Below are 8,024 nucleotides of genomic sequence, written 5' to 3'. Positions count from 1 at the left end.
ATTACCTTAGAAGACCTACCGACATTGATGACACAAAAATATGTGGTCACCGGGGACTAGTAGGGCGCAGTGGACATATCAACAGGCCTTGAGTGGCATTTAGAGGGAGTCGGTATCAAGTTACATTCACTCCACACCTGTGAATGCCGTTCTGGGCACACAACCACCTGGCGTGGACGAAACGGAGCTTCGTCTGCCTCGGCAGACCCGGAGCACACCAGCCCAACTTCGCTCTGGCTACTGCAGCAGATTGAACTCATACCTGGGCCGACTATATGCGGATGTGCCAAATGAGTGTAAGGCATACGGAGAGACACCCCACGACTCGAAACATCTCTTCGCAAGCTCAAGAACCCCACGACTCGAAACATCTCTTCGCAAGCTCAAGAACCCCACTAAACAGACTGCACGCTTTTTGGATCTCCCGTTAGCTGAGCTTGATGGCAACGATTGAGAGACTAGCCGATCTGGGCGGGGTTGTTGTAGCCGGTACAACAACAACGAAAAAATAAAGGAGTCGTTCAAGTCAAAACCTCGGTAGCCGAGACGAGAACTGACAGAAAACGGTTTGCTTGCAACAACGCAATGAACGCAAATGCTCTTGGTCCCGACGTGATGATCCCACTTCAGTCGGAGTGTATTATGAAGGGTGTGGCGTTTTCTGAGGATCTAAGTACATAGGGATCGAACAATCAATTCGGATGAATACGATGCTTATCACTTGTTAAGGAGCTGTGTTCCATTACAGCAAAAATTATTTGGAGCAGGTAGGGGATAAGGCTACACCCGGCATACTAACCAGGCTTTTCGGTGTCAGATTTCGCTTACTTCAAAGTTCCTTGAATGATGTAACGCTACATTCAAATGAGGTGGTAAATCAGTACATTGTTCGGTATTACGCCAATAAAGACAGGTTTTTTCGTCCGAAATTTTTTGCGGCTGTATATCCGTTTTGAAGTCAATTTGAACAAAGTACTACAAAATTTATAATTAAATATAAAACCATCAGAAAATAATTAAAAAGGAAAATTTTTAAAGTTTTCTTAAACTGAAGCTTCAAAGTACATATATATGTATATTCACTTCTTCGGCTTGTTGTATTAAAGCGTTAATTTAAATGAATCAATTTCCAGCAGGGTACATATCACCAGTAAGTATTTCTCGTGCAATTGTTGTTCTTCCGATTATTTCAAGTAACTTTGACGCTGCTATATTAAGCGCCAACCCGGTCATAAACCTGTTTTGCCAAATTTGATTTATGTTCAAACGTGCAAAAGCGACGAATGAGCTTGCTTTGAAAAAAAAAAATAAAACCAGTGAATTCAAAGGTCATTCATGTTCAAGTGAACTAAGTATCTACACAAGTTTAGACAAACTGCAGTCTTGTTAGCGTAAAAGCTAATGATTCTTATCAATTAAATGGTTTTAAACACAGCCAGTTAAAAGTAGGCTTGGCAGACCCACAGTACATTTTTTTGTATGTAATATCAAGGGAAACTTTTATATTCAAATCTTCTCAGCGCACTTTGCAAATTTGTGAGTTTGATGTTTGAGGTGAGCTTTTGGTACCCAATTATTAGCCGCCTTTCATTGCAAATGACTGTCTGATGAAAATCTGCTGACATACATACATACGTCAAAGCAGACGCTACGTTTAGCTACTCAAGTAGTGTGCAAATATGCACAAATCTGTATATCTAAGCAAATGTTTGACATTCAATGCCATCGTAAAACGCGTTAAACGTATTGACAAGAAAATTATACGACAAACATGTGGACTCTTATCTCTGCGGTTACTTACGTATGCAACGTATTACAAATGCCAGTTTTGCAAGATAAAACTTTTGTGCACAATAAATCTGACGGCTTTTTAACTTTAGGGATATGGTCCAGCTTATTACGCTTATTTTCATTAGTGCTATCTTAATATACATGCTTATGTACATACGTATGTGTAAACGAATGAACCAGGACTCACATAAATTACTACGGTGGCTTAGAACGGAGGGATATAATATTTTTCTTGAAAAAAAAGTCGATGCGTAATGGCTGATGAAAGGGAATAAACGAGTGACATGGACATGTCGTACGCATGGATGATGAAGCTCTGGCGAAAATATTCTTCCACTCAGCACCGTTGAAGACACATCGAAAGCAAGCACGCCCACGAAGTAGGGATAACGTGGGGAAGGAAATGCCTGCTTTTGAGTAGGTTTAACAACTGGCATAACTTCTCCAAAGGAGAAAGGCAATGGGTGGAGTCTATTGGTCTCAGCCCGAGCCGAGAAACGTTTGAGGTGTCAAGTAAGAAAAATCTTTCTCTATGAAGTAACAGTGCGGCAAACTGTCAAATCAATGAAAAAATGCTAAAAGGGCGGGATGACTCCGGAATCGCTTGCAAAGAAGTATGTGACTAATACCCAGCGCTGACAAAAATATACATTTGCTTGAAGATTATATTTTACTTATACATATACATATTGCTTAAATTTGGCAATCTTGCTTATTTTGCATATTTTAGTACAAATCTGGCAACCTTTTCTAACCTACAAATACCGAAAATCCTGGGCCTTCCTGCAGTAGGCTCGCCACTTAGCGAACAGCGTCTGGCTAGCTTACTGTAGGGGCCACGGACTTCATCCGAACTGACCCAGCGTAGACCACTCACCAAGCCCGACGTACCGCGGCTCGAATTCTTCGCCGCCAGGTGATCTTACCGACCATGTAGGATCAGGTCTCCGAGGAAGACTTCGTTAAAATACAGGAGGACATAGTTTGGGTTAATAAAATTAAGAAGAAAGCGTCAGAGATCCGCGGAAGAAGCCGCCGGGGCGCTGGCACCGAAAAGTGCCCAGACACGAGGTGTCTGGACTCGATCCTTTGTGGAGATAGCCAAGTACCCGAAGGTTATTGGCGTCATAGACGAAAGTAACGAGGAAGGCAGGATGCCCAGAATCCAATGGAGGTAGGTGCAAGCCACCGCTTCAGCTTTGCCGTTCAGCTCGTTCCGGATGATGGGCACTACATTGTGCTTGGCCGAAATCCGAGTGGGAAAATAAGGCGTTGAATACCACTCGCGCTTTAAAAGTAGTCAGATATTTTCATCGTGCTTAATTAACTTATAACTAGTCGGATCATTTATAACTGTTTGCTAAGATTTTTCTAATCTAATTTTTTTCTTTTTATTTTGCCATAAATGCTACACTGTTCGACGCGTCCACCTTTTGCGTTGAAATTTAAGTTTATGATATTTGTATATGAAATTGTTTTATAACGGAAAAGGTTTCGACACGCTCTTAAATCTTTTAGAGATTGAATTTTAGGAGATTGACGTTATTGTTGGTATAACTGTATAAACATTTACTCACTACACAAAATTAAGAAGACAAAGAAATATACGCAGAATAACGTTCACTTTTGCAGAGATAACGCCAGTCTCTGCCAAATTCAAGATCAGCATAAAAAATGTTGCGTTAAGTCAAACGAAGTTAAGTTAAGTTAAACGAAATCTTAGCTTGGCTATCAAATACTTTTTAATTGGAAGAGCGATCGTCATTTTTCCACATTTTTATTCTCACACTTAATAGTAAATAATTATTTGCGTACATATGTATGTAAATATGTATATATATATATGCTTAAATGTCAGTATCGATCGCTTAACAAAACACTGTTCAAACATTTGACAACTATTAGACTCAGCTGTTCTGAACATACGTGCATACATACATACATATGCAGATATGTACATATCAACCCGCATACCCTCAGCCACTTGCATCGCAGGTAGCAAGAAATTCTCTATAAATCTTCCTAATTGTCTGTCAGAAATGCAACTGTCTTTTTAATTACAAATATAATATTTAACTTACATTATGCGCTCCATTACTTGTTGTGCCATTGTTGGTGTGTGTTTTTGTCGCGACCACAGTCATCTTGGAGGCTACAAAAGTGCGTTCAACTTGCGCGCGAATTTTTCATATAAAAAACAAAAAACAAACACTCACGTAAAATGCACACCAAATATTCATAAATAATTATAAACAAAAAATTCAGTGTTTGCGTTTGCGCACCGCTTGCAATATTTTGGTTTTAAATTGTATATATTTTTTTTTTGTATTATTCTTTTTTAGAATTTTTTTGCCAAAAGGGATGGCAAGCAAGTAGATATCACTTGCGGTGTTTATTGTTTGCACTTCGAATGTAGAATAATTTAATTTCTAGCAAAATTTACAAGCATGCCGCCCCATAGCGCACTCCACTCAAACTTGAAAGTGAAATAATCAAAAACAAGTAAGAACAATAAAAAATAGAATAAAAAACAAAACAATCATTTAAACGCGTGGAAACTAAAGCAGTAAAGTTAACAAAATCTAAACAATACATTGACACTCACTCACTCACTTATTTATGTTTGTACTCACCTAGGAAAGTGCGATCAACTCAAGAGAGCGAGCTGCACACAACACTTTTTAACTCACTCATGCTTAGCCAAAGTAGCGAAGTGGCGACAAGCAGGTAACATAAAATTGTGACAGTTAACGGCAGATTGGAGTTAATTTTCGCTTCATTTCGCGCATTCTCCCTCTTCTCATTTAATTTATTATCAGCTGTCAGAGTAATTCTTTAAAGCTTATACTTGCATAGGTACAAGAAACATGCACGTCATGTGGCGCAAGAGCATTTGCGAATCTTTTAGTGGAGTTCTTTATATTTCCAGTTGATCTTTGCGTACCTTTGCTCAGTTATGTTAAATTAATTTCATAATATATACTTTGATGCACAGTTTGATAAGATTCCACTGATACTTACGAATAGATTAGGGAATGTTGTCAATACTAAATCGCATACGATCCGGGTAGTAGCTAGATTTATCATAAAAAAGGTTAGATAGCAAAAAACGAATGTATCTATCAGTGTACTGCACAGGCCGATTCATTTACGTGTTCAAGCTACTTGGAAAAAATACAAGCGGCAGTATGATTCACACTTGTTTCAAACAAGCCAATTCAACTCATAGTTTGAACGCAAATGAATACGATAATAGCTTGAATCGAACAAGTTTGAATACAGCAGTAGCACTTGTAAATACACATGTACGTATGTACGTTGTTTCGCTATAGCGTTGGACATACACTTGGATATGTTTGACATAAATCAAGTACGAGTATGAGTTGAAATCCAACAAGCAAGCCAAACATTTACTTGCCTGCTTCGAACCAAGCCCAGTGAATACAAGTAAGCTTTCAAGTAGCTTGAAATGTAAGTAGCTTGCTGCAGTACACTGGTGTGTATATTAGACTGTCCCAAGAATATATGGACAAAAAGTTGTTTGCAAATTTTGATATGCATACCCTCTAGATTTGTGCATTTTAGCCTAAATAGCCGTAAGATAACGATAACCCGTGCCGACTTTTAGTGGAAGTTTTAATTAATAACTTAAATTAATCGGCCATGAAAACTTTGGAAGTGCGAAAAATTTGATGTTTACCATATTACAATGTATTTCTATAAAATCTGCATCTTTAAACTTTTAAAATGACGGCGGGATTTCTCCCAAGGAAATCGAAAAAAATAGGAAAATATCTTTTACAATTTTTAGTCTTCAAAAGAATAATTAAAAAGCTTTCACTCCTTCACTCATTTTATATCCGTCTGCAAACAAATGGTAAGTCTTCCACCCGCCTTTCTCTCTTGCACTCAGTAGAGTTACCACTTTTTCAAACTAGCTCGAAGAACGACATGGTATGATTCAAGAATGATAGAATAAAGAGATTGCGCTTTGCGCAGGTCCGTTACTCTTGTTTACAAATCAGCTGTTCGAGTGTTGACGTCATAATATAAAATTTTTGGTGGGAAGCGTATTGGTTTGCGAGGGAAACGTATTGGTTTGCGAGGAAAACGTATTGATTTGTGATATTTTTGTTAAAGTTATAAAATAAAAACGTTGTAAAATGAAGTGCGCAGTTGCGAAATGTGGAAAAACGGCGGCAGAGTGCAGTTTGTTTACTTTTCCTTCAGATCCAGAACTTAGGAAAAAGTGGATCCAGTTCTGCCGGCAATTCAATAAATTGCCACCAGATTGTTTTATTTTAGACTTTCAACTAAATTTTATGCTATATTTACTTTTTTTCGTCGAAATTGTATGCGATTTGACAGATCGCCAACAACAACTTTTATATTATGACGTAGATGCGCAGAACGAAAAATTTTTGCACCCCTATCGGCGCAATCTTTGTATTCTATCATTCTTGGTATGATTTACACATTAGCATCCCAAATGATCGTAGTGTTATCTGTCTTGTTACCTTTAGTCTTAATTCCGATTCTTCTGGCGAATTCTTCGAACAATTTCTATCGGAGACCGGATTAGAATTGTATCTAGTAGGAGGTAGGGCGCCATGCCCCACCTTGCTGACCACCTTAGCAAGACTTCTCAGAGCATTTATATTCCAATATAAGCTATGAATATCCAATTCGTGAGTTTTTTTTTTAATTATTTAAATGTTGGCGTACTATTTCTCAGTGGAACCTTATACTTTCTCATAAAAATCCTTGTAAAGAGTACGTCTTCTCTGAATTTACTTGGAACCCACCTATATTTTTTTCTCTCGAGTATTTATGTCATAAAATTTAGACATCTGCCAGAGATTATTCGATTATAAGTATTTTTTAAATAAACTTTGGACATTTAACAAAGATTGTTCAATCAGCAGCATAAGCTTTTGAGATTTCATCTTAGCTCCTCCAATAAGTCATCGATAGATTCGTTCTTGAAAACCTCAGACACCAATTTCTCGTAGTAAAGAGCCTTTCTAGTATTTGCAACGCCACACTATGAAAGCTGTCTCTGTTGATTTACTCGTTGGTTCGGTTCTTTCCTAGTTTTTAAAAAACTTTGAAGCAGATATTTCCACAGCATAGTTTTCTATTGGCTCAGTTAGTCTATGCTTAATTAATATAACGTGACCTAATATATTAGCCAACGCAATATATTTTTGTTCAGGATTTTTTTTGGTGTGGCTTATAAATGGCAAAGTTACAATCAGCTGGAAAGAAAAATACATAAACAAAATATTTTCGCTTCTGGCTAAGTTGACCTGTCGAGTAATCATTGATGATTTCTTACGTAAACTAAGTTAAGTCTAGGCTAACTGAGCTTTTATTTGTTCAAAAATCCTCAAGAGGTAAATTTATTTCCATGCAAAAAACTGAACTTTCAAAAAAACCTCCAGGAGTATCCAAAAGATTGATGGGGGAAAAAAAAATTGGTCAAGACATGTATGCATATCGCCGAAAATCGCAGTGAAAATATCAATATTTTAATAATGTTTAAAGTTTTTTTTTTTTCTAATTTCACATTTTGGGACAGAATACTTTGTTAAAAGCCATATAAAGTACCAATTTGAAGATTTTCTTGAGCAAGCGCCCGAGCTAATTAAAAAGAACGTGCAGCAACACTGGTCACCGTTAGTGTCCATTAGAATAATTTTCATGTCTAGTTGGTAAGTTATTACACCCCAGAACGCCAAAGTATGCCCATTTTATTAACTTAGATGGAGGAAAACAATGACCTTGACTATTTTAAGATTGTATCATTAAACAACTAAAATAAATGGAAATAAATGGAATTAAAATTAAAAAATTATTTTGGCACAAATACTTCGAATAATTTATAAATTAAAGACCACTTCAACTAACTATCATTTACTATTTTATATGCAGCTGCGGTTAATGTCACCATGCGTACACATATACATACATACATACATAGGTAAGTACATATCTGATGTTAAAGATAATAAAATTGCTTAGCTGCTGTACAAATTGTGTGACCGCATGCATTCTCCGTCACAGGCAAGTGGACGCATGTGTGACAACGGAAGTCGAACCCTTGAAATCGGTTAATGACACCAAAAAATATTTCTACGCACCACAAGAAAATTTCAAAACGGTTACACACATCCTAAATTACGTGAACGCACGCAGATATCCACTACTAACACCAATACTAATGCATTGTG

Source organism: Rhagoletis zephyria, unplaced genomic scaffold, assembly GCF_001687245.7.
Source record: "Rhagoletis zephyria isolate East Lansing unplaced genomic scaffold, Rhagoletis_zephyria_1.1 Rzeph_scaffold_01561, whole genome shotgun sequence".
Lineage (NCBI taxonomy): Eukaryota > Metazoa > Arthropoda > Insecta > Diptera > Tephritidae > Rhagoletis > Rhagoletis zephyria.
This window is presented reverse-complemented; position numbering follows the sequence as displayed.